Here is a 26,176-nt window from a genome sequence, read left to right as displayed (position 1 = left end):
AAAAAAAATGCCAGCTCCTTCTGTGGGGAAGAGGAGGCATCAAGACATGTTAAATGGTTAGGAAGAAGGCGCTGCTTTCCTTCCGCCTTTTGCAGGCTGGAGGGGAGGCGCCGGGGAGCTTCATTATTTTCGGGCTCTGAAGGCAGGTGAGCGGGAGAGGCAGGCTGCAGCCTGGTACCCCGTTCAGCGACTTTGAAGAATGGAGCGCTCTCAAGGCAAGGGAAGGGAAGGGTTTGATGCAATTGAAAACAGACAGACTCCCACTCCTCTCAGATCCGTACGTTTCCATTCAGATGGAGTCCCCCTCCTAGGCGGGCGCGAGCGGGCTCTGCAGCCCAGCCGGCTGTGCCGACGCTCCGAGGACCCGCGGCTCTCGGAGGAGGCAGACGGGCTGAGCATCGGCGCGGTGGGCTCCAGGTGCCAAGGCAGACTCTGGGCCCGGCTGTGCAAGCTCAGCGGGGACACGGCGCCATGTGGGGCTCAGCGTGTGTGTGCAATCAGGGGGCCACTCTCTGGGGGCAGGTAAGAAGCCGAGAAAAGCAAAGCAAGTAAATCAATAAAATGGTGTATGTATATGGACCAGAGCTAAAGGGGCCTGGGGACGTGGCTGCCTCTCCCTTCCCTCTGCACCGGGGCAGCCCACCAGGGGGTTCTCTTTTCTTGCCCAAGTTGCTTTCCTTGTGTGATAAACAGGTGTGTGTGGCAAAGAAAGTTCTGTGACCAGCTGAGTTTGGGAAATACTAGTTCATCTAATTTCTTTCCCTCCATCCCTCCCTCCTTCCCTCCATCCCTCCCTTCCTCTTCCACATTCAACTAATAATTTTTGAGCACCCAGGAATCACTCCATTGTTAAGACAGACCGTGCCCCTGCTCATACGGTGCCGACCTGCTAAAGGAGAAGGCGTGAACCCAGCAGACAAATGAGCAGGCAAGATGAGTCCACCTAGTGATAAAGGCTATAAAGGAAAAAACTAGGGGCGCTGGGCCGGGCGTGCCGGGTGGAGGGTGGGGAGGATCAGGTTAGGGGAGGTCTGGTAAGGCCCCTAGGCGGTGAGGACATTCCCAATGCCTCCTGCACGGGGAGGTGGAACCAGCCTCGCTTTGGCAAGTTTGAACAGATTCAATAAGGTTCTCGACTGCAGGACTTATCAGAGCCTTCAGTGCACGGACGTGCCCTGTGTTCTGAACAGTGGGAAAGCCGTCACTGGTATCTGTGGAAGCCCTGCACTCAGGGAGCGTCTGGAGGGGCCTGTCTTCTATGGGACGCATGTGGGGACGTCCCAGGCTGGGGCTGGCAGCTCGGATCCCCTAGTAAGTGTGGCGGCTGTTGCTTTTCGATGGCCTGGTCCTCAGACCCTCAGCAAAAGGCTGTTTCACACGTGGCCAGTCCCTTGTGTCGCCTACCCCTCTGACCTGCAGCCCAGCACCTGCAGCCCCTCCATCTGCTTCTTCCGGGCCGTTGTCGAGCTTGGGGCCGCCTCTGTGACTCACGGCTCTCGTGATGCTCTGAGGTGGGAACACTCCTGCACCCGTTTCGCTAACGAGACGACCGCGGCGCCCTGGCCCTGGGCACGGCCTGGAAACGACATCCCGTCTCTCCTCCAGCTTACTTGCTGGCCTGGCCTCGCCCTGCGCCCCTCCCCTCGCTCAGCACGCTTCACCCCTGCGTTCTCCATCCCTTTCCGGAACAAACTCTCTCTCGCCTCTGAGCCGTCTGCATCGCCGCTCACCCTGCCTGAAATGCTGTCCCTGAGGCCGACATCGCTACTTCTCACCCCTGGGTGCACGTTGGACCCTTCTGGAGAACTTTAAAAGGTGCTGGTGATGCCCAGCCCGGCCCCAGCACGATGCGTCCGAGCCCCGGGGCCCGGGCCTGAGCACGAGCATTTCTAAGCTCCCTGGTTTATTTCCAGTGTGTCACCAGGATGGGGAAGAGGTGCCCTGTCATTTATCTCCGTTTCTTCTCCGACATGACGGCCTCAGAGACACCCACATCTAGGGCTGTGCCCCCAATCTAAAGCAGCCCCCATCCCGGTCGTCTCCCCTCCCTTGGCTGGGTTGATGTTCCTCTGAGCACTTATCTCGGTTGAGTTTCCTCACCGGGTCACCTGTGTAGCAGCCTCTATTGATTGTCTCCCCCATGGGACGTGAGCCCCCAGGGGTCGGTGGCTTGGGCTGTTGTGTTCACTTCGGCATCTCCTGTCCCAGGAGCAACATCCACCCGGCACATGGCGGGGGGGGGGGCCCTTAAATCTCTGTTGACCGAAATGGAGGTTCAGAGACGTTAAGTCACTTTCCTAAGATCTCCCAGCTGGGACTGGGACCCCGGCCGGGAAAGCTGCACTCCCAGACTTCCCAGCCACTGCACACCACACTCGGTCTATATTCCTTGTTACACAGATGGGAGAACTAAAGTCCAGGGCGAGAGCACACCCCCACCCCCCTACAAGGTCTCAGGTGCCTTTTGGGACGGGCCTTCTGCCCGCCAGCTGCCCCCCTCCCAGCCCCGCCATTGGCAGAAGGCTGCTGGTCACGGCTCTGTCTGATCACCTGAGCCGACCAGCCTTTGTGTCTGACAAGAGAGTTCTGGCGACACGCCTCTCAGTGCCAGGAGACCTCCAGGCAGGGAGGGGGACGGTGAGACATCGCACGGGCTTGTCTGTTTGGACAAGCTCCCTGGGTTTGCCTCTTCAGGCCCCTAAACAGGGTCAGAACAGAAGAAAGGAAAATTGCTCTGCCTCAATTCCTATTTTCATCTCTCTCTGACTCATCCTCCCCGCTGCCCATAGGATTCTGGGGCATGTGGGGTTGGCTTTCTCTGATGGTAGGAGACCCAGGTGGACCCTACGGGAAGGAGAAGGTTTGAGGTTGACAGACAGGAAGACTTGTTCAGGTTCTGGGGACCTAGGCTAGTTGTTTTCTCTCTTGTAAAATGAGGATCATATCTTCTGCCCTCAGAGACTTACACTTTGCCTATCTGTGGCTCAAAGAGATTACTTAGCAGGGGTGGGGTGGGAGAAAACGAACATGAATATATAACAAAGATGTGGCTACAAGGATGCCCCACCCAGCACTACTTACATAGGAGAAAGTAATTGGAAACAACGTAGTTGTCCAACACTAGGGGATTGGGTAGATATAATATATGCATGAATGGCGAAGCAAAATACCATTTGAAGACTTGCTGTAGAAAAATGTTGAATCACATGGATAATATTCTCCCTGTATTGTATCACATTTTTTAAAGAGCTGGTTGCAAATCATGAAGCCACAACTATTTTTTTTTGTCAAACAAATAACACACATTCACAAAAAGAAAGAACTCGAAGGGTACAGGTTGAACTATTAACCTTGGATACGTGGGGGACGGGAATTTCAGATCAGATCAATGTCTTCCTTGTCTGTATTTTTTATAGTGTGCATGCTTTACTTTTGTAATAAAATAACACAAGAGGAAAGTTCCATGCCATTCTCATCTCCCTATATTATTTTCAGAATCAACTGAAAGAGACTATATGAAAATATTTGCAAATGTTCCAAGTGTGACATGACACTTGCCTAGAAACGGTAATGCTCATGGAATTTGATGAATATTAAGTATCTATCTATCTATCTGATGTTCTTATCTTGAAAATTGTTCCAGATCAGGGGAATTTCTAAGTGCTGAACTCCTATGCATCTCACAATGCCCAGCTTACATTGCCCTTCTTCAGGGAAGTCTCTCTGCCTAGAGAAAAGGTAGTGGGCTCCTTTCCCACTTTGTTTCCTTTGTTTTTGCAAAACATCGATCCATTCCTAAATTGGAAAACCCATCTGTTTTTTTCTTTGCCTATCCCACTAGACTCAGTGCTCCTTGAGGGCTGGGGCCATGATGCTCACCTCCAAATCCCCAGCTCCTTACAGAGCACCCAGTACATAGTAGGTGCTCAATAATTTCTTGTTGAAAAGCTGGATGAATGAATGACGTTCATACCAGCTTCCTTTACTCCAGCTAGAGCTTCTCAAAGGAAGTGTGTAGTCCCGAGCTATAAATTGAATCGTATTTTTAAACACGCTGGGGGATCTGCTATTTAAAGGAACTCTGATGTAAATCCTTTTTATAAAATGAAGACATCTTGAGTAATGTGAATAATTGCTCCCTGACATATCTGTTTATAAATTGAGATTTTTAAGGATCAGGAGACGGGTGTGTTTTTTAAAAAGTCATTTGACAAATATTTGCAGAGTGCATGCTCTGTGCCAGGCTCTGTGTTGGATGTGGGCACGATTGCAGAGCGGCCCCAAACCTTGAAGACTTACAGCCCTGGCTACGTTCACTGGTAATGTTGTCTCAGGAGCCCAGGGACCAGCATCAACCTGCTAAGTTTGAATCCTGCTTTCTTCACTTTCCAGCTGTGTGTCCCTGGGCTACTTACTTAGCCTCTCTGAACCTTAGCTGCCCCGTGTGCAAGCTGAGGGTAAGAAAAGTACCCACTTCCTAACAGTCATAAAGATAAAATGAGATGGTACATATAAACTGCTTGGAAAATTCCCTGGCACAATACAAATTCACCGTTATCATTAGGAGGCAATGTGGAAATTGTCCATGTGGGTGCCCACCATGGGAAATCCTTAGCTACTAGAGTCTCACAGATCTGCGTGGCTTTGTTTTTTCGTAACAGCTAGAGGACCTTGTGCCTCAGTTTCCCCACCTGCCAAAAGAGGGTAATAATACCTATGAATTGAAGAGACTTGAATTGTAAGGAAAACAAAGGACATGCTAAATGTTTCAGAGGTCATTTAACTAATAACACTCTTCCTCTATGTTTTGGTAGGACAAAAGATGATTAATTTATTCCTGTTCCCATCTCCCCTTCGACCCCTACCCTTGCTCACGGAAGAAGGTTCCAGCTTAGGAGAGTGATGTCCCTCTTCTTCCCCTAGGGTAGCTCAGATGTGCTCGGCCCTGAGACTGAGCCCTTTGGGTGCCTGTGTTGATGGGGTGACTCGCTGGCCTACTGTGTGCACAGACTGAGGGAGCAGGGAAAGGCGGCTGCCCACCAGCTCTGGTGCTTGGGAGACACGTGGGCCCTGGTTTTAGATACAGGATACCAACGTTAGATATAGAGCCTAATCCTTTGTCCCCATTTTGCAGATGGGGAGACTGAAGCTCAAGGTCTCATAGTTGATCATAAGATGCAGAGTCACGTCGATCTGCGATACAGGAAAATTCCAGTTTGAAAAATAGCTTTGACCGCGGCTGTTTTTCTTTATGAAACCACAGCTGTCTTTGAGAAAAGTTTCATCACAGGCAACGATGAGTCTTTACTTCCCAAGTGCTGCCCTCCCGGAGCAGAACACTGGGCTGGGGGTTTGCAGATGGGCTGGGGTGTAAGAAAACCGGAGGGAGGACACAGGCTCACACCTCGCTGGCTCTCCTTACGTCCTCATGATAGCTCAACATGGTTCTTGGGGTGAATTTAGGCCCTCTTCATGTATTTGCTTAACAAACACAGAGAGAACATTCATCATCTGCCAGTTCTAGTGCTTTCCAGACATTAGCTCATTTCATCCTGCTCAGAGCTTTACAGTCGGTACTATGATTATTCCCATTTCACAGACGCATTAACTGAGGCATAGAGAGTGAGGTCCTTGGCTAAGGTCATGCACGGCTAGTGAGACACCAGCAGCCGGGCCCCGGGTTCTCCATCCTACCCACCGCACTCGCTGTGCAGCCTCTCCCGAATAGAAGCAAACTCATTCTGTTTTGACTTCTTTTCATTTTCTTCTGACTTCATCAAGGAGAAAGCCTCAACTTGGCGTTACTCTGTCTGTAACGCCTTTCCGATGCTCGCAAATATATTTTAACAAAGGGAGATTGGGCCACAGGCTCCATGCGTTCCCGGCAACTGTGTTTAACGCGAAGTGTTATTAAGGTGGTTACCCCCGTGGCTAAATTTGTGGAACCCTACCCTTTGTAGGAACAGATTCCGAGGGATTCAGAGAGTTGCTCAAGACCTCAGAAAACGCAGGTCACTCGGCAAGAACTGAAAACAAATGGTCTTTGCCCACCTGCCATCTTGATCGTTTTCAATCCAATTCAGTTCAAAAACGATTCAACAAACAGCTTGAGAACGGCTGGCAGGAGACATAAAGATATGTGAACACAGGGAGAATCCTAAACGTGATACACTCCCGATTTTATTATTTTTTTATCGAGGAGATGATTCTTTTCAATATACGTCTTTTCCCTCAGACACTTTATCCCGAAAGGGTTACTAGCCCAAGAAAAGCTTTTTTCGTAAGCACAAAGAACTAATATTAGCAGATTGGGGTTTCTGTAAATATTCATTGTAATCTGTGACTTGGTGAGCATCGAATTCCACCCTCCCGAAAGCTGCACATTTATAACTTGTGAATTCATAAATATTTACGAATTCACACAATCATCACTGACAAATTATTTCATCTGACAGCTCCTCACAGGCTCTGCCTGGTTTGGTGAAATTCTGATCAAATCTCGCGTAAACTTCCCCGCTGACAAGCAGAGGCTGAACACAGCTAAAATCACCACCAGATCCTCCAGATTCGAAGGGGTCAGTAACTGATATTTACAATCGCACAGCAACTCGGGAGAGAGAGATTTTGTTGTCTGATGAGCTGCCAGATGTTCTCAACAACTGTACATGTATTTATAGCAACGCGCCTTGGAAGGTGTCAGAAATGGGACCTCGTCAGGAGGAGGGACCTCATCAGGAGCGCATGTTGTGGAAGGAGACGAGGTCGGGAGCCGGACAGGGTGGGTTTGAATCCAGAGTCGGCTGTTGGGGATCTGTGGGGCCTTTAACAGGTTTCCAATCCTCGCTGAACTCAGTTTCTTAGCTTTAAATTCTGGATACTAAAAACAGCAACACGACAGGGCTGGTGTAATAATTATAGATGCTGCTAGCAAAGCCCCCAGTCCAGGGTCTGCCACATAGCCCGGGATTCAATAAATCTTGGTTTTATTATTACCGTTGCAAAGAATAGTTTGAAAAATCACGATTTCCGGCATGACCACGTTTCCAGTGGTTTTTGAAAGCGCACAGAGGAAGTCTCGCTCCAAAGTCCTTTTCCTCCATTAAGACCCTTGAGAGGGATGTTTCCATGTGTGGTTTGAATTTTTGCCCCCCCTAGAAAGAAATCATGTGCCAGCCACACCAGGACCGCAGGTCTCCCTGACTATCCATCTACCTGCCGGAGGTTTTCTTCCACCCGCCCCCATTTGCAAGGACAACAAATAACTTGCCTTTTTCCCCCTTCCCTATCCAATTTGGTGATTGAATGTCATCCTGGTAAATATGAGTTTGCCTGCAAATGAGTGGAAATAAATCCCCGCCATCATTCCACAGGGCTAGATCGGGGTGTCTCGAGCCGCGTATGGAGGAGAAAATCCGACGCTGGTGATGGGAGCTGGGCTGGCCTTCTCCTGCGTACCACCCCCACCTCCCCAACCTTAGGCAGTCCAATCTATTACGTGATTTTTGAGCTTCGTTTTGACTTGATGCCAGGCACAGATCTCCTGCTGGGACAGTTTCAAAGGCTAAATCACACCACGTTACTCCTTGGCTTAAAACTTTCTAGTAGCTTCCTGGACCACTCCACCCTCCCACGCTTCCCTCCAGCTGCCCTGGACTCCTTCTACTGCTTGAACGAGCTGGAGCTCATTCCCACCTCGGGGCTCTCGCACGTGCCGTTCCTCTGTCCGGAATGCCACCCCCCGCAGTCTTCAAGGATCTGCCCCCTTCTTGTCACCTAGGTCTCCTGTGAACGACCACCTCCTCCCAGAGCCCTTCCTGACCCCCTACCCAGAGTCATCACCCTTCACCCAAAACTCTCTTTTTATTATTATGACCCCCGTTTAATTTTCTTCAGAGCACTTATTAATGGAAACTATCTAATTCGCTTCCTTTTTTCTTATTTTCCTTCTCCATCCACTCGCTACAAGGTCCACCAGGGCAGGAGCTCACCTGCTACCCACAGCTGTATCCTTACTGCCTAGAGCAGCATCTGGCATACACTCGGTGCTCAATAAATATTTGTTTGAAAAAATAAATGAACGCAGTTACAAATGGGACAGGCACAGGATTCAAATAGGTGACGAGTGAGGTCTAGGCTCTCCTACACGCTGGTTTTGTGACCTTGGGCAACTTAAAGCCAATGACCCTCAATTTCTCCATCTGTAAATGGACGTAGTAATTGGACATCTCTCATAACATCGTGGGACTTTAGAGACCCCAAGGCATAAATAGTCTAGCCCAGTACCCCACGTGGGGAAGAGTCAGGATGGCAGATGACTTTATTTTGTGATGAAAATTCACGCTATATGACTGATGGAGTCTCAGATCGGGGGTCAGAGTGTCGGGGCTTAAAAACTCTGCATCCCTTTTAGCCTCTCTGACCGTTCCCTCCACATCAGGTTCCCAGCACCTTCCAAGCGTGTTTTTGGGGAAACTCTGGCATATTCTGAGAAAACAAGCTTGCAAGTTAACGGCAGTGGTGGGGGTCCCATAGGCATGGGGGTTCGGGTAGAGGGAGGTCACCAGAGAGAGGCTGACAACAGGATTGAAGACAAGCCAACATCCCGTAGGGAAACAGACTGCTGAGTTGAAGTTCTGAGATGTGAACTTTTTCAGCTGCAGACAGAGTCTCCAGTCGAGGGGGCGTGCGTGTTCAGCGCTGAGTGTAAGCACGTGTGTGTGAGCGTGCATACCTGCTTGCACACACACACACGCACACACACACACACACATTTGCCAAAGTTGCTTTCAGCAAAAATTAAGGAAATAAGATTTGTGTCTTCCTAAACTTTCGCAATTTTAACATCTGCCTGTTTGGGTAAATTTGACAAGGATGATCTCTCTTGTCTTCTCTCTCCTTTATTATCCTTTTTCCTCCCAGACCCAGAAATTCCGTGAGCAGTGTTTTTAAGAGTGCTAGCTGACAAGTGTACACACGTCGTCCGCAGCCAGGGAGCATGTGGCACGGTCGCTAACTGGTTAGACAGGAGCTAGATTACAATCATAAATAAATGATTTGCTGTCTCCTTGAATTCAGACTTGTAGCTTTTAAAGTGTGCCTGTCATCGCAGAATCAGATCTAGTCAAATGCTGTGTAACTGCAAAATTATCCTATCCTTACCTTTTTATTCTCCTTATAATGGACAGTTAAATTGGATTTTCAAATTTGAAGTGCATATGTTTTTCAAATCCCCAGAGGCTGTCTATTTTTTCATTTCTAAAGCAACTCACTAATGTTTATCATTACCACACAGAAATATTACAATTCTTAAGGGGCGCCTTACAAAATCAGTGTGGGAGAAATGTGCTTTATCGTCTTAAAATGAAACCAATTTCTCAGCTGATTTGCAATTTATTTACATGTTAGCATTTGATTTCCGGCTGATTTATAACTCTGCGTGGCTCTGTTTCGGGGTTTATTTAGAAAGCAGACAGCGGTGGTCGGGGAAGGCTGCGGAGTGCCGCGCGGTGTGGGGCGTCTCCTTCCCCAGGCAGGAGTCAGTGATGCGAGTCTCGAGTCTCTGGATCTCACTTCACCTTCAGCGAATGCAATGCCCCCGCAGGTGCAAATACACAGGGTGCTAGGCCCAGCCACTGCGTGGGGATGAGCTGCGGAAGGACGGCCTTTCCAAAGGAATAGGTCCCTCCTCTGCAGTGGGCAGAGATTCGAGTGGAGGAAGAGGAGAAGGCGGCTGGGCTACAGGGGGCTTGCGTTCCCTCGCTCCTTCATGCAACTTTCATGGCTAAGGTGGTACCTGGATTCAAGGAAGTATTGGAATTGACAGTGAGAAGTCTACCGGGGTTTCACCTGTCTGACCATTCAGTCATTGATCCATTCTCCCAGCTATCCCTCCACCCTTCCAACCCATTCACACATCCATTCCTCCATATCGCCCACTCCCAGTCTATCCATCCATTCATCCACTTATCTACTCATCCACTCATCCACCCATCCACTACCAATCCACCCACCCATCCACCCATCCATCCACCCATCCATCCATCCACCCATCCACCCATCCACCCATCCATCCACCCACCCATCCATCCATCCACCCATCCACCCATCCACCCATCCACCCACCCACCCATCCACCCACCCACCCATCCATCCACCCACCCACCCATCCATCCATCCATCCATCCATTCACCCATTCACCTATCCACCTCTCCAGCCATCCACTCATCCACTATCCCCCCATCCTCTCAACCACCTATCCACTTACCAATCCATCCATTCATCCACTCATCCATGCATCCATCTGTCCACCTATCTACACATCCACCCACCCACCTATCCATCCACCTATCTACGTATCCAACCACCCATTCGTCCGTCCGTCCATCCATCCATCCATCCATCTATCCCTCCAACACACATTTACCAATATAAGCCTTTAGGTTGAGTGCTATGGTTACAAAGATGACTAACAAGTTAACATGGTTCTCACAAAGCTCATGGTTAAGTGAAGGAGACAAACACCTACCTGTCAGGGTCATCACGAAGCTCAAATTACTTAACTCATATAAAAGTGCTTAATAAACACTGAAAAATTCCTTAAAAATAATTAAATTCCTTAAATAAGTAAATTCCTTAAAAATATAACCTGTGTGTGGAATGGTGCAATGGGTTAGAACATAGGCTCTATCAGCCTGCTTCCTTCTAGCTGTGGAACCACAGGCAAACAACTTTATCTCACCGAGACTTGGTTTCCTCATCTGTGAAATGGGAGAAGGGGGTAATAACTATTATGATGCCTACTTGGCGGGGGTGTTGGGAGGATTTGATGAGATGACCCAGCTAAAGTGCTCAGCATAGCACTGGGTCCATAGTTAGTACTTGAGGAATGTTCTTCTTGTAACTATTATTATGATTATTACATATTATTATATTATATTATTACATATTATTGTATATTATTACATACAGGAGGAAAGAGTAACTATGTCTGAGAAAATAAGGAAAGATGTTATAGAAGAAATGTCTTCTGAGCTGGGTTCATGGAAGAAGCAAGTTTTTCTCGGGTGCTAGAGGGAACGGTATTCCCATCGGTGTGAACAGTATGTAGAAGGGTCTTGAGGCTTGAGGGTGCACTTGAAGATGCAACAAGAGGACAGGGGTGCTTGACTGGAGCATGGGACTCTTGGGGCAGAGGGAGGAGGTAAGTCTGTGGACTTGGACCGCAAAGCCCTTCATATTAGGATACAGAACCTGGATTTTGTCCTGAGGATAACAGGCAGCCACTCGAAGGGCTTCTTACTCAAGGACATGGCCCCGTCGGGTTGGCACCTTAGGAAACTCTGCCCTGCAGGGAACAAATTTGGAGCAGGGAGCCCGGGGCTGGGACTGGAGAACTAGCTCCCTGGAGAGCCAGCGAGTCAGGACCCAGCCTGCTGGCGCAGGGCTGGAGACAGGGGGCGGATTTGAGAGACGGGGTGTTAAGTAGAATCAGCCGGGAATTGGGGACCAATTGGAGAGACGAGAAGAGGAGGGATAATGAGGGTTTCACAGACACCTCGAGGAGCACCATATCAGAGGCAAAATCACTGGGACGGAGATGAATTCTCTCCCTCACTTTGCTTGTATCTGCCCCTGCCATGCAGAGCTGCTCTGAATAAATTTGCATGTATTTACGCTGCAGGCAGCCAAGGCTCACTCCCGCAAAACGAGCATCTCTCTCTCTTTCTCTCCTTCCCCCTCTCTCTGAATATGTGCACACATCTATCACGATTCCCCTTCTGGGCAGAGAGTCAGGAGCCAGGAACTTCCAGGGACTTCCTGAGTGAACTTGCACACATCCCTTCCCTCTCTTGGCCTCAGACAGGATAATCTTGTGTCTCTGAGGTCTCTGACTCTAGGATACTGGGAAGAGAGTGTTATGACAGAAGAACAGTCCCCTGATTCACAAGTGGTGTACCAACTAGGACAATTTACGTCATAATAGAAAATCTGACTCAAATTAGCTTAAAAAGGAAGGGTCCTGGGTTCATGAAACAGAAAAGTTAGAGGTTTCAGCTTTCAGGTGAAGCTTGATCTAGCAGCTCAATGATGTCACTCATTAAGGACACCAGTGTTTTCTGTCTCTCATCTGTCTCCCACGGTGTTCGGCTTCTGTTTGCCACAGGGCTTTTTGCAGGGATCACAGCCACGTGCTTTTGCGTTCCTACCCAGGAAGCAGGAAGGGCGTGTCTTAATCTGGGCACTGCCCCCAGAGCCTTGAGATGCACTCTGATTGGACAGCTCAGTTCCCATGTCCACCTCTGAACCAGTCTCTGTGGTCACTGGAGACAATGCTTTACTGTCTCCATTCCCAAGGAGGGAGGAGGCAGCTTCAGAACAGACATGGTCTCTGGGAAGCTGCATGATTATCCATAAGGTGCACGGGGAAAGGCAAAAACAGCGTTTGACTCAAGAACTTTGAGTGTGCAAGGGCCAGCTGCCTATGAGGGAGCAAAGAGAGTCAGCGCCCCTCCCAGTGGTCCAGGCTCTGTAGTGTCCCCTTGATGACCCAGCCCAGACCACCTGGGACCCCACTGGCCACAGCCTCAGCCATCCTATGCTGGATATTTGCAGTGGCAGGCGGGAGCTCCAGGGGCCTTAGAGAAGGATGAGTGGGGTTCAAGTTGGATGCATTAGACAGGATAGGTCAGGTTACACTGCCGTAACAAACAGTCCCCCTACTTAGTGACCTCACAGAGCACATGCTTATTTCTTGTTTCACAAAGTTCATGATGGCTGTGGGTGGCTCCCCAGGGGGGCTCTCCTTTACATAACGAGTCGACATTCCGGGAAGCTTCAATCTTATGGCAACTCCGTAACACACGTGCTTCCGTACTGGGGAAAGAAAGAGTGGAGAGTCACGCCCTGGCTCTTAATTTCTCCCGTCGGGAAGTGACACACATTCCATCTGCTTATGTGACCATGCTCAACTTTAGGTAATCGTCCCACATTCCCTGAAGGAGATGTGAACTAGAAACACCAGGGAGACGTGAAGATATCTACCTCGAAAGAGGGACACGGTTGGCGCCGTACCCAGACTCACCTCTGGTGTGTGTCTCATTCATCCCAAAGGTGAGGAGAAGAAACCGTCTGTTGTTGTCTGTTCTCCACCAGGTGCTCCGGATTAAGGGATGAACCGCCTTCTAGCAGTTCATATCCAACTGGGGGAGACAGGGCTGATCGTTAAAAAAAAAAGGAAAGGGAGAGAGACAGAAAGAAAAGTAATTTTAGCACCTGCTTCCTGGGCTCATTCTGAGGATAAACAAGGAGATGAAGCATGTGACATCCTTGGCGTGTCACCCGGCAAGAATAAGAGTTCTACAAATACAAGTTATTCCTGCCATTTTACAGGTGGGGCCATCGAGGCTCACGGCGGCAGGGTGGCTCTCAAGGTCACCCAGTGATTGGGTGACAGCAGCGTCCTCTGTTAGTAATCCCGCCCTCGACCTCACTCACATTCCACCCGTTTGAGAACCCTCCCTTCCTCTGGCGCTGCTCCTTCAAAGCCTGTGCAGTTTCCCGACCAGCTCTGCGTCCGTGTCCTCTAATCAGCACAGGTGGGCGTGACCCTGCTGGGTCCAAAGGCGAGACGCTCTGCCCCTCTATCCGGGTTTGGATCCTTCCGTGCCTCCCGGGCCCCTCCTCCAGGCAGCGGTGGTTCCATGGTGGCGTTTGTCATTTCAAAGCGATAGGAGAGGTGCTGTCCCATTTCACGACCAAGACTATCTTGGGAGTCCATTCGTGGCACTAAGATGTCAACATTTTAGCGTGACATACCCCATCTTTCTAAGACTCCACCATTCCTCGGCTCTGGGGTTTTAGATTCAACTTCCAAGACTTTAGGCCAGTGCTGTCCAAGAGAACTTTCTGCAATGATGGAAATATTCTGCGTCAGTGCATCCAATATGGTAGCATGGTAACCATTAGCTTCATGTGTCGATTAAGCATTGGCATGAGGCCAGTGTTAAGAAGAAACTGAATTTTAATTCTATTTAACTTTAATTAATTTGAATCTAAATAGTCACATGTAGTTAGTGGCTACTATACTGGGATCCAAAACTCAGGACCCTCTTATTCCAATTTTCTTTGGTGGTTTGGTTCCTACTTGCCCACAGAAAACACAACTGAAGAAGTTCTTGACTGCACCACAGGCCCAGTTTGGGTCACTTAATCTGGAATTCAGTAAAAGAAACATGAGTCTTATATGTATCAGTCAGGATGGAAGATGTTATGCTACAGTAACAAGTAACACCCAACTCCCCGTGGCTTGAAACAACAAAGGTTTGTTTCTTGACAACGTTGCATGTTCATCTCAGGTTGGCAAGAAGCTCTGCCCATCACAGCCGTTTGGGAACCCAGGCTAACGGGCTGTCACCTTCTGGAAAGTTGCTGGTCAGACTGCCAGAGGGAAAAGCGAGCAGGGAAGGGTCTTGCATTGCTTATTAACTCTACCCAGAATTGACACACATCGATTCTGCCCCCAATTCATTTGCCAGAACTATTTACATGTCCCTACCCCAACGCAGGGTATGGGAAATGCAACTCTACATGTTCTGGAAGGGAGGAAATCCAGAAATACTTGGTCATCGGCACCAATATTACATAGTATGCAGGGTCGAAAGCTGAGATATAAGTGGGAGGAAAATGCCAAGTCTGGGGAAAAAACAACCTGGCATATTTGAAGGAGCACGGGGCTTGGAGTCCAGAGACGGAGACCCAAGCTCTGGGGTTGCGTGTATTTGCTTTGCGATCCTCAACATGCCCCTCCTTCTCCCTGGTCCTCTCAGGCTTATCCTTTGAGTAATAATACCTGATTTAACCTTGTTGCGTTAATATATATATATATATGCAGGACCTTGGGAGTTATTGGGACCTTTATAGTTACTCTCTTTCCCTATGTCTGATTGAGGGAGGACTCTGAGTCCCTGGGTTAGTGTTTGTGGTTTGGGCTACTGTTGGCCATACATATCCATTCACCTCTTCTTTCTATGTAGAGGACATTTATTTTTAAGGGGATGAGTAATAATTTTCCCAAATAAAAAACTACATTTTCCCACCTTACTTGCATGTGGAATGGCCATGTGACAACTTCTGTCTAATAACCTGTAAGTGGAAGTTGTTGCTGGGTGCATCTTCCAGAAAAGCTCCCTCTGTAAAGGAGGCAATGTCAATCATCACTTATCTCTTCATCACCAGACTCTCCTTTTCTTCTAGTCCGGATGAAGGATGTGATGGCTGGAGCTCTGGCAGTCATTTTGAAAGCATTAGGGTGCAGGTCACACTTTAAGGATGGCAGCAAAACAGCTTGAAATGGCCTGGATCTCCGATGGCATCATGGAGCTGCCATCCTTCTGACTTCTTTTACATGAGGGAAAACAAATTTTCTATCACGTTTAAGCCATTTATGTTTGGATTTTCAATTATGTATGAGCAACCTTTGATGACAAAACATTTCAAAAATTGATTGCTTTGTTGGTGACCAAGAAGTGGCTCTCTTCAAGGGGTGATAAGGAGAATACGGGCATTGGAACCACATAGACCTGAGTTCCCATTCTGCTCTTCACCAGCTGTGTGACCTCAGGCAGGGGACTCAGCATCTCTGAGTGTAAGTTTCCTCAACTGTAAAATGGGGATGATAATGAACTCCTCCCCCCAACCCACACATAGGGAGTTTGTATGTTTTCAGTGAGATGACATGCACAGAGTTCTTAGTGTCTGGCACATAGTAGGTGTTCAATAAACAACAACAACAATAACAGCTCATATTATTTGCCCTGACTCTGTGCTGTTCTCAGGGCTTTACATGCACCAACTCATTTAATCCTCGCTAAGCCCCGGGAGCGGTGGTTATCATCTCCATTTTACAGATAAGCAACTGAAACAACGAAGTATGCGTTAAATCATGATTTGAAAACATGTTGAATAAATGATTTCATACTGAAGGGGTCCCTAAATATCAGCCATTTTGCACCCTTTCCATGGTCTTCATCCCATCTGACAATTACCTTGTCACCGGTACTATTATTGACTTAATATTTTCCTTTAACTTAACTTTAGATAGAACCACTTTTTAAAAACATATTCTCATTCTAAGCAATAAAATATGCCTGGAACCACTCTCTATATGTATCCACAAAAAAAAAATATATATATATATCGCCACAAAAACATATGGTGCTACCGACCAGTGCTAAACACACATTTATACTATATGCTTATATGCTATACTTTGGCCCAGCGATTCCAGTCTTGGATATATAAACTATAGAAAAAAAATTCTTGTCACCAGCAAAAGACTCAAGATGAATTTTATAGCAGCTCTTTATCTGGACAACTCAAATGCCCATCAATAGTGCAATGGATACATAAATGGTGGTGTATCCATGCCGTGGAATACTACTCAGCAATAAACAAATACGAACTACTGACTCATGAAACAACATGATGAAGATGTAACATTAAGTGGAAGTTGGGTACCAAAGAGTGTATAGTGGATGCATCTATTCATGTGATGCTCAGGAATGGGATAGAGGTGATGGGGTTCAGGATACGGCTATACTGCGGCAGGTGTTAACAGGAAGGGACACGAGAGAGCCACCCGGGGGGCCTGGAAATGGGTTCCATCTTGCCCTGGGTGGCGGGTATGCACATGCAAAACTTAATTGAGTTGTTCACTTCATATTGGTGCACTTGACTGTGATTAAGTTGCACCTCAACAAAAAAGACTATTAAAAAGGATGAAGTGAGTCATAGGACCACATGGAACCATCGTGTACTGTGAGAAGCAGTGTGCTCCACACACAGCCAGGAACACAGGATGCTCTTGCTAAGTGTTGACTGAACGGGAGATGTGGTGGCCCCAGGGACCAATAACCCACAGGAGAACTGGCCACTTCTGTGCCCTATCCCTGGTCATCTCAAGCCCTCCCAGGCTCCATGGGGAGGGCTGAGCTCCCCGGCCACTGGGTCCTCTGTGCCAAGGCTCTGCCGGTCATAACCAAGCTCTTGACCTACCCGCTGCCAGCCCTCTCTCTGATTTCTGCTTAATCTGCCTCTTCCTCCCTCCCTGGCTACACGCTCCTGCATTTCCCTTCTGATGAGACCGTTTGTTTGGGCCACGTGTGAAGCCTTAAGCAGACCCTGGTACCTGACGGACACTCTCTCCTCACGGAGCCCAGTGGCTGGAAGGACAAAGGGACGAAGGTGGGAGGTGTGACCCCGGTGTGTGTGGGTCCCTTCAGGGAGCATCTGTGTAGGAGGTGTGGCTGGGAGGATGGAGAAAGTTGCTGAGAAGGGATGGGTGTCATCTTCATTGTTCACCCGTGAAGTCTCAGGTGTGTGTGCCTGTGTGCATGTGAGAGAGAGAGAGAGAGAGAGACAGCAAGACAGACAGAAACAGAAGGAGACAGTGACAGAGAGAGGTAGAGAGAGAGACAGGGCCTGCACAACCTCTTTCCTACAGCTTTCTAAGGATTCACAAAAATATTTGAGACCACTCTGCCCCCAAATTCATTAGTTACAGAATATTAAAAGACAACTGCAAAATTAAAATTAAAAAGTGTCTAACCAACTGTGTATAAAACACAGCATCATATCAACCAGACAACTTTCCATCAACCCAACTCTTAGAGTCACCTCTAAAGTACATGGAGCCCAGCCCGTGGGGGCGCTTCCATATCTGAACGTTGCTAAGAGGGCAGAACTTCAAAGTTCTCACTACAATAAAAAAAAAAAAAATTCTGGAACTATGTATGGTGACAGCTGTTAACTAGACTCACGGTGGTGATCATTTCACAATAGATACAAATTCAAGTCACTATGTCGTACCCCTGAAACTAATAGAACGCTGTATGTTAATTATGCTTCCAAAAAAACCCTTAAGAGCTCGTGTTCTTAACCTCTATGCTTGATGGTCCTGTTGTCCCATTCTCCACTGAGGGACACAGGGATGAGCAAGGGACGATGCCGCCCGGGGTGGTGTGACAGGGCTCTAGTGGGTGTGTACACCTAGGGGAGACAGGAGCTGCTCTCCAGACAAGCCACACTCCCCCCTCCGCATTTTCTCTCTGTCGCCAGCCTATTGCCATCCTGCGTTAGCTTCCTCTGGCTGCTGTAACAAATGACCACCAGCTTGGTGGCTTAAAACAGAAATTCATTCTTTTACAGTTCCAGAAATCTGAAATTAGCATCACTGAGCCAAAATCGAGGTGCTGGCAGGTCCACGTTGCCTCCAGAGGCTCTAAGAGAGAATCTGTTCTGTGCCTCTTCCAGCTCTGGTGGCTGCTACCATTCCTCGGCCTGTGGCTGCGTCACTCCAGTCTCTGGCTCTGTGGTCACATCCCTTCTCGTCTGTGTGAAGTCTCCTTCTGCCTCTTTTTGCTCATAGAGGCACGTATGATGGCAATTAGGACCCACCCAGATCACCCAGGATTATCTCCCCATCTCAAAATCCTTAACCACATCTGTAAAGAGTTTTTTACGCACAAGGTAACATTTATAGGTTGCAGAGATTAGGACCTGATATCTTTGGGGGGACATATTTGAACCTATATGCGACCCAAGGGCTGGCTTGTATCTGGGATCATCAGCATGAGCTGTTGTATTCCTGTCTTCCCCCCCGACCACAGACCCTGGCCTCACTGGGCCTATAATTCTCCTGTGTTAAGTTCTCTCCTCTTCTCCCTCAGCCTCAGCTTTGTGAGGCTGAGGGCTGGTGACAGAGCCAAGGAGGAGGGTGACAAGGTGGCCTCCCCCACCTGTGCCCCCAGGGCTCTGTAACCCCCTGCACACAGCCTGGTCACCTCTAGCCTAGGCTTGGGCTGAATGCCAGACATCAGGTCCAGAGACGGGCAGGGTTTGTCCAGAGACACACAGTAAATCCTTTCTTCCTTTATTCAACAAACCTTTACTGGATCCCTTCCCTGTGTCAACCTCTATGCTGTCTGCTGGGGACAGAGAGGTGACAAAACTTTCCCACCTACCCTCTGGGCCTCTGGTTTAGCAAGGAAGAGAGGAAGAGCAAATTAAATGAGTCATTCATTTCTGAACATGCACAGCCAATGTAAAAATACGGTAGAGAGGAGGCGCGAGCAGGGAGGCAGTAATTTACCCTGCAGGGACTTGAGACAATTAGCTTCAGAAGGTTCCAGAGGGGAGGTGGCATTTTGTAGGTGTTAGCCAGAGGAGAAAGGACATTCTGGGCTGAAGGACTGACCTGTGCAAAGGAGGTCTGGGGTCTTGAAGAGTCCTCACTGCTCCAGGTCCAGCGGCAACTCTGATTGTGTGCTCGCGGCTGCCTGGGGTATTGAGATGGCTGCGTTGGGTTGAGTGTTCTGGAGTTGATTAGCAATGTCTGCCCCAGGGAACTGGGTAAAGGAGTAGTGGTATGCATGTCATGGACTTGCTAAATCTGGGCTAGTGCCTTCACGAAAAAATTCTGCTTATCTTTGGGCTTTCAGGACAAAATTTTCCATCCCTGAGTGACCCTTATTATGCAGTAAGCAAGCTGGAGATTTTTCTGAAGAAGGGTGACTTGTTTACCAGCTGGGAGTCCTACAAGGACAACCTTGCCTCCGGCTGGGCCCTGATTTTGGAGAGTCCCTGAGTGTCACTGAGCCGTAGAGCCGTATGCCCCTTCTCCAGCCCTGCTTTCTCCTATGACCTCTTTCTGACTCTTCTTATGCGAAGCGTTTTCCCCATTCCATCGAGTTGAGTTTCACAGCAGTCAGAACCACAGACAACAACTCTCCTCGCCAAAGGTAACCTTCTCACGTCTAATGGGAGGCCGAGGCACAAATCAAACAGGCGGATATTCTCAACCCTCTCCCTTCCCACCACCAGTTTTGCTATTTTTCCAAGGGAAAAGGGCAGGGAAGTCTTCGAAAAAACTGGCCTCACCACCCACACATCTCAGACCCTCACACGTCTGGCTCGACACCCTGAGTGGCAAACCAGCACGCACCACCGAAAAAAAACATCCCTAACAAGACATTAATAGATAAATAAAAATAGCTTCCACCAGGAACGCTGAGGAGTCACGCAACAAAATGATTTCTTTCTGTGCGCGTAAACTCATGAATAATCAAATCGCAGAGTCCCCAGATGAGCCAAACGCAGCTCTTGTCAACCTCATCCCTGTTTCCTCCTGGAAGGTCACCTCAAACCTTTGCAGGCCTGGGTGGCTCTGCCCCTCACGTCTCTCCTCCACCCCCTCCCAGCGCCCTCACCTCCTCCTTAGGGGGGAGAAATTAATTCCCAGGGTTCTGGAAACGTGCAGAAAATCTGAATGGAAGTCTGGGGCAGTGTTCATGAATCACCAAGCAGGAAGAGGAATTTGATAAAATATTGGGGCGGGAGGGGGTCCTCAGGCCACGGCTTTTGTGAGTTGAACCGGAGCTGTTGCTTCCAGTCTCTTTCGTGTCACATTTTAACCTACCAGCTGCCTCGAGAAGCGAGACGGTCTCCCCTTGCCTTTTTTCTTCTTCCTTTAAAAATTTATTTTTTTATTTTCCCTCATGCGTTCCGGGAGGAAACAGTGACAGGGACAAGTGACAGCTCGCTAATTATTCCCTTACTGCCACTGCTGTTCTGGCTTTGCACGCATTGCTCATTTCTCCCCGTCTTCGCACTGAATAATGCATGCGTCCCTATCTGTATTCAAGCGGCACCTCCGGGGACCGCCAGCCTAACTAGCTGATAACTGATTCAGTTTGTAAGCAGGGCCTCTGGGAGTTGCAAGGAAAAGTAGCCAAGAACAAATTTAACACTTCTTTCTCGTTTCTTCAGAACATCAAGGAGAGGCAGGTTGGGAAGCAGGTGGGGGTACGTGCTGGGTCCTTGGAGAGCACTTGATCTCGAGTTAATTTGACCTCGAGTTCGGAGGGGAGAGCCTTGACCCCAGCTGCAGGGAGAGGGTATAATGAAGATGATGATGATGATAAAGACAGTTCATGGTAGTTGTAAGCTTACTGTGTGTCTGCCATGGTTCTAAACACTTTGCATGCATTATCTCTTTTAATCATACGAGAATCCCTTGATGGCAACGCACTGGCAGATGTATCAGTCAGCTATTGTCGTGATAATGCTGCGTAACAAATGGCCTCCACATTTCAGGAGCTGTCAATGATGTATATTTCTTTTACTTGCTCTGGGGTCTGCAGGTAGGTTAGTCTTACACTGACCTCAGCTGTGCTCGGCTGAGCCTGGCTGCAGACTGCGGGGCTGGATCAGATCTGCCCCATGTGTCTCATCCACAGGCCCAGGCTGGAGGGAGAGGCTACATGACGGCAGAGGCACAAGCACATTTCCGGTCTCTGTCTGCATCATCTCTGCTAAGAGCCCATTTGCCAAAGCAAATCCCGTGGGCATGTCCAGTATCAAGGGGTGGGGAAGTAGGTAAGCCCTGTCCACCATGAGTCCATGGCCAGGGCGTGGATTCTAACACTGCTGCAGGAGAGTGAAGAGTTCAGTCCAAGAGGAAGTCTCCAGAACAACCCCTTTTGGGATTGTTGGGAATCAGGACCTCTCATCCCACTGCCCCAGGCAAATACAACCTTCGCACAAAGCCTTATACCCTTTGGTCTCCAGACTGGACTCTTCATTAAATGATGCCAGAAAGTCTACAATCAAATGATAGCAATAATCTAAATGGCAAATCCTTATCCAACTTTGCATATATCAACTCATTTTCTCCTCCTAATAAGAAGGTGGGTACTATTATTATCCCTGCTTTACAGATGAAGAAAGGCCCAGAGAGGTTATGTAATTTGCCTGAGGTCACACTGCTGGTAAAGGGCAGAGCCAGGATTGAAACCCAGGTTTCCTCCAGGGAGCAAGTTCTGATCCACTGTAGGTGAAACTATTGTCATAGTGCAGTTTGAATTTTGGGTGCAAATGCTATATCTGAAATGTCAGAGTTTGATTGACTTGGGCAGGGGCAGGGTGGTACCTGAGGGTCTGTGCCCGTTTGAGAAGAGCTGCCCCCCTCGGCCCCACCCGGTGGGTGGAGCTTCCCGGCTCTCTCTCTCTCTGGGCCAGCCTAGTTGTCAGGACACACTCGGGTCCCTGCCAATGTGTGACACACTCAGGAGCCTGCGGGTGGAACCGCTGACCTTCTCCCACCAGGCCAGGTGGACTCACGTTCCTCTGGGAACCATGAGCCCTGGGACAACCTCTGGCTTTCCACGATCCCGTGGTCCCCTCGCCCCCATTGGACTGGTGCCCACCATCATCCTTCATCCTCCTCTTCCTCCCGGACTAGACCTGGTGGCAGCAGGCAGCAGCAATAAAGCTGGCTCTTGTTTTATGAGGGATGATGAGACTGGGTAAAGATGCACCTGTTTTGAGGTCAAATAGCTATAATTTGGTCCATTTTTAGCATTAGGAATTTAACCCTTAACCAGATGAAAACAGGCCCGGTCTTGATGTCACGCCCCAACACGGCGTGTCCTGTTGGCACAGCTTTGCCTTCCTAGAGCCTCGTGCACCACAGGAGCTCAGCGACTCATGGGTGAGTGAGTGGATGCATGGATGAATGCTCATCCGTTCAAACTGATGCTTTACAGATGAGAAACGGAAGCTTAGAGAAGTGAACATGTTTAACAAGGACCATTCCTCTTGTTCAATAACTTCTCATTGAGCACCTACCATGTGTCAGGCTCTGTTAAGAGACGCTAGGGACCCAAAATCCCTGCTGCTGTGGTCCCACAGGTATCTATCATAAGGTCAGGCGGAGAGGAAGAAGGCAGGGTAAGAGGAGGGAGGGTGAGGGCGCTTGGTGTGGATGCTCTCACTGCCATCAGCGGTCTCCTCGGGCCAGGCTCTTCAGAGCTCCCCCATCATCCTGTGAAGTAAGTTGATGATTTCATCATCATGCCCATTTTACAGACCAGGAACTGAGGCTCTGGGAAGAGGAGTGCCTCACCAGTCACACCGCGAGGGTACACGTGACGGGAGACTAGCACCCAGGTTGCCTGCCCCCTGTCTGAGCTGGGCAGACGGTGGGTTCCCCCCAGCTCCCCCGAGGTTGGCATGTCAAGGAGCCTGGGCACCAGGGACGGGAAGGGCGCTCGGGGTCCCCACAGCTGTCACCTGCCCTGTGTGCGTCTGCACCCCGCTGCCCAGCGCTGTCTGCTGGGCCGACATCAGGCTGGCTGTCAGGAGCCGCGTGTCAAGGCAGCCGCGGGGGAGGCAGGCAGGCTGTTGGCAGGTGGCTTAAAATAGCAGCGCGTCCTCGCGGCTGCAGGAGCTCAGTTCTCCTGGCCGAGAACACTCGGGGAGAAGACTCCTCAGCCCAGCAGCCGCGCCGTCTCTGGGGGCCCCTCTGCAAGGAGCCAGAGAAATTGTGCTCAAGGGCAAGGTCCCCCCTTGCTTCCAGGGCCTGTGGGATGAAAGCCAAACTCCAAACTCAGGACCTTTGTGAGCTGCCCCTCCCGAGCTCTGTCCTCCTCACACTCCTTTCTCGGGTCACCCTTGCTGTCTGCATCCAAGACACCACCTGTCCCTTTGCTTTGGCTGATCCAGCTGCCTGGAAGGTCTACCCTGCTATCTCCCCGCCCCCCCCCCCCCCCGAAAATACATGGAATACAGTAGGTGCTCAATGAATGTCAATGGGATCCACTTATAGACGTTAAAATCTTATGTATCCTTTAAGCTCAACTCACTTGTCAGTATCTCTGAGGAGCCTTCTAGATTCTCCCAGGAGCAGGAATTCCTCCATGCTCAGATTGAGATTGGAGGAATCCTCTCTGTTTATGGCTCTCTCCAACCCTACCACCTGGGAAGGCTGCCATACCTCGTAAGAGTGGCATTCACTCAAACGGGGGTGGCAGTGATTGGCACACAGGCCAGAACTCTGGTAGCCGTGCACGTGGCAGACATTGCTAATCAATCATAGCATCCTTTCTTTCCTAGCCCTGAGCCTCTGGGCAGCCATGAGCAGTCGACTGGAGTTGGCATCAAGATGATGCCCTAATGGGCCTCACTCCCAAGTGTCATTAACTACAGTCTTTGGATAAAGGGCCTCCAGAAGCTTGTCTTCATGGCTGCCGTGGCCATCAGACCGGGAGGCCCTTGAGGGCACGACAATGCCGTCTATTTCAGCATCTCCTCCTCTTGGCACAGAGCCTGGCAAACACTGTGAGTGTGGGAATCTGGGAAGTGGGGAGAACCCGGCGGGCTGTGCTGACGTATGCAGAAGCACCTCACCAAGGCGACTCCAAGCCCCAGGCTCTTCTGGATCCTACCTCCCACTCTCCACCCCACGGTCTCCAGGGAGCCAGGGAAAGCCAAGCCACTGGCTCATCGAGATCAGTTCCAAATCAAAAAATGTCTTCCGCATGACCCAATGCACAGAGACGCAAGGTCAGGGAGAAAAGATCCTCAGGCCCAGAAGGGAATGGCGAGAGACAGAGGGGCCCAGGAAAGCATCACCCTGCATCCCATCACCTTCTTGAACCTCAGTGTCCTCATCTTTAAAATGGGGACAACAGGAGGATCAACCCCGCGGGACTGTGGTGAGACAATGAACGGAAGGTCCCAATAGGTGTCTGATAAGTGGGAGTTATTATTATCAACATGGTGATGGTGTCATGCTGCTCCTTGGACCTCTTCGGGGAGGGAAAATTGGTCAGGGAACCCTGAGTCCAGCCTCTCCCTGATTACCATCCTCCTGGGGTCTCTTTCCCCTGGGAGAGGTGCCAGGAAGAAGGCCAAGGAGGCAGGGCTCCGCAGAAGAGGAGGCCTGTGAGTCCCCTGGGAGGCGGAAAGGAGGGAGCCCTCCCCTGGATATGGTATGCCATTACATCATCACTCTGTGGTCCCATTATATTGATGGGGAAACTGAGACCTGAGAATCAACAAAACTAGCCTGGTCTCATGCAGCAACAAGTGGCTGGATCTGAACCCAGGATCCGTTGATTCCAATGCCCATGGTATTTGCACTGAACCATCCTATCTTATTGAAAAGATACCCACACTAATCACTCATTCACCCACTCACTCATCTACTCTCTTCAGTTTTATTGAACATGCTCTGGAGGAGTTCACAGTCTAGTTGGGGGAATGGGGTGTGATCCAACATGCTGTTAAATTATTTCAGTATCATAGGAAGAGTGTTTGAGCTGAGATTGGGGAAAATTTCACAGGAGGGCTATGTTGGCTGGGTTTTGCAGTGCGAGTAGGAGTTCATTAGGTGGCTAACTGGAGGAAGGGCATATCAGGCAGGGGAGGTGATAGGAGCAAAGGTAGGGATCCAGGAAAATGCCTGGTATGTTTGGAGACCATTGAGCAGGACTGTGTGCCCATCTTAGGGATTATGGTGGGGTAGCTGCAGGAGACGAGGCAGATAATGCCAGAGCCAGGAGGTCCTTCCATGGCATTTGGGCTTTACCCTGTGGACAGGGGAGTCATGACGATGTTCCACTTCAGCTATTCACCCCACAGCTTCCACTTCCCCTCTCACTCAGCTGCCTGGCACCAGGCTGCTCATATACTGAGGTCAAAGGAAAACCCAGGGTGGGGCAAAGATCTGCACGGATCTTTCCATGTAGACAATGCTGCTCCCCAGAGAGAATCACTCCCAACTTCTGCTCCAGGAATGTCAGCCACAGAGACTCAGAAGCACAGAACCCCGCCATTAAGATCTCTCCAACGCATGGACCCAACAATCTGGGGAAATGCCTTGTTCATCTGCGGACTCCCTCATTTGGTTAAAGTTGAAAAGCCCCCAGCAGACAGTGCATCAGTTAGTTATTGCTGTGAAACAAAGCGCCCAAATCTGTGAGTTCCACCAACAGTCACTTCTTGATGGGTTGGCCTGGGGCTCCTCTTGGCTGGGCTCACTCATGCCTCTGCCGGTCAGCCAGGGGTTCTGCCCTGTGGGGGTGTCTGGGGGTGGGGTCCTGTGCCATGTGTCTCCCCTCCTCCTCTTGGGACCAGCAGGCTAGCCAGTTAGCGGTGGGTTGGGGAGGATCAGAGGCACCCAGACGCGGTCGCGTCTGGACTGGTAGAACCCCTCATTCGGATTGGTGGGTCCCTGTTGCCCAGTTGAAGCTTGGGGCTGGTCTGCCTTGTCCAGTGGTCAAGACCGCATCCCAGGCCCACTTCACTCAGCACCCCAATGCTCAGAACACCCCTCCG

Source organism: Diceros bicornis, chromosome 35 (genome assembly GCF_020826845.1).
Source record: "Diceros bicornis minor isolate mBicDic1 chromosome 35, mDicBic1.mat.cur, whole genome shotgun sequence".
Lineage (NCBI taxonomy): Eukaryota > Metazoa > Chordata > Mammalia > Perissodactyla > Rhinocerotidae > Diceros > Diceros bicornis.
This window is presented reverse-complemented; position numbering follows the sequence as displayed.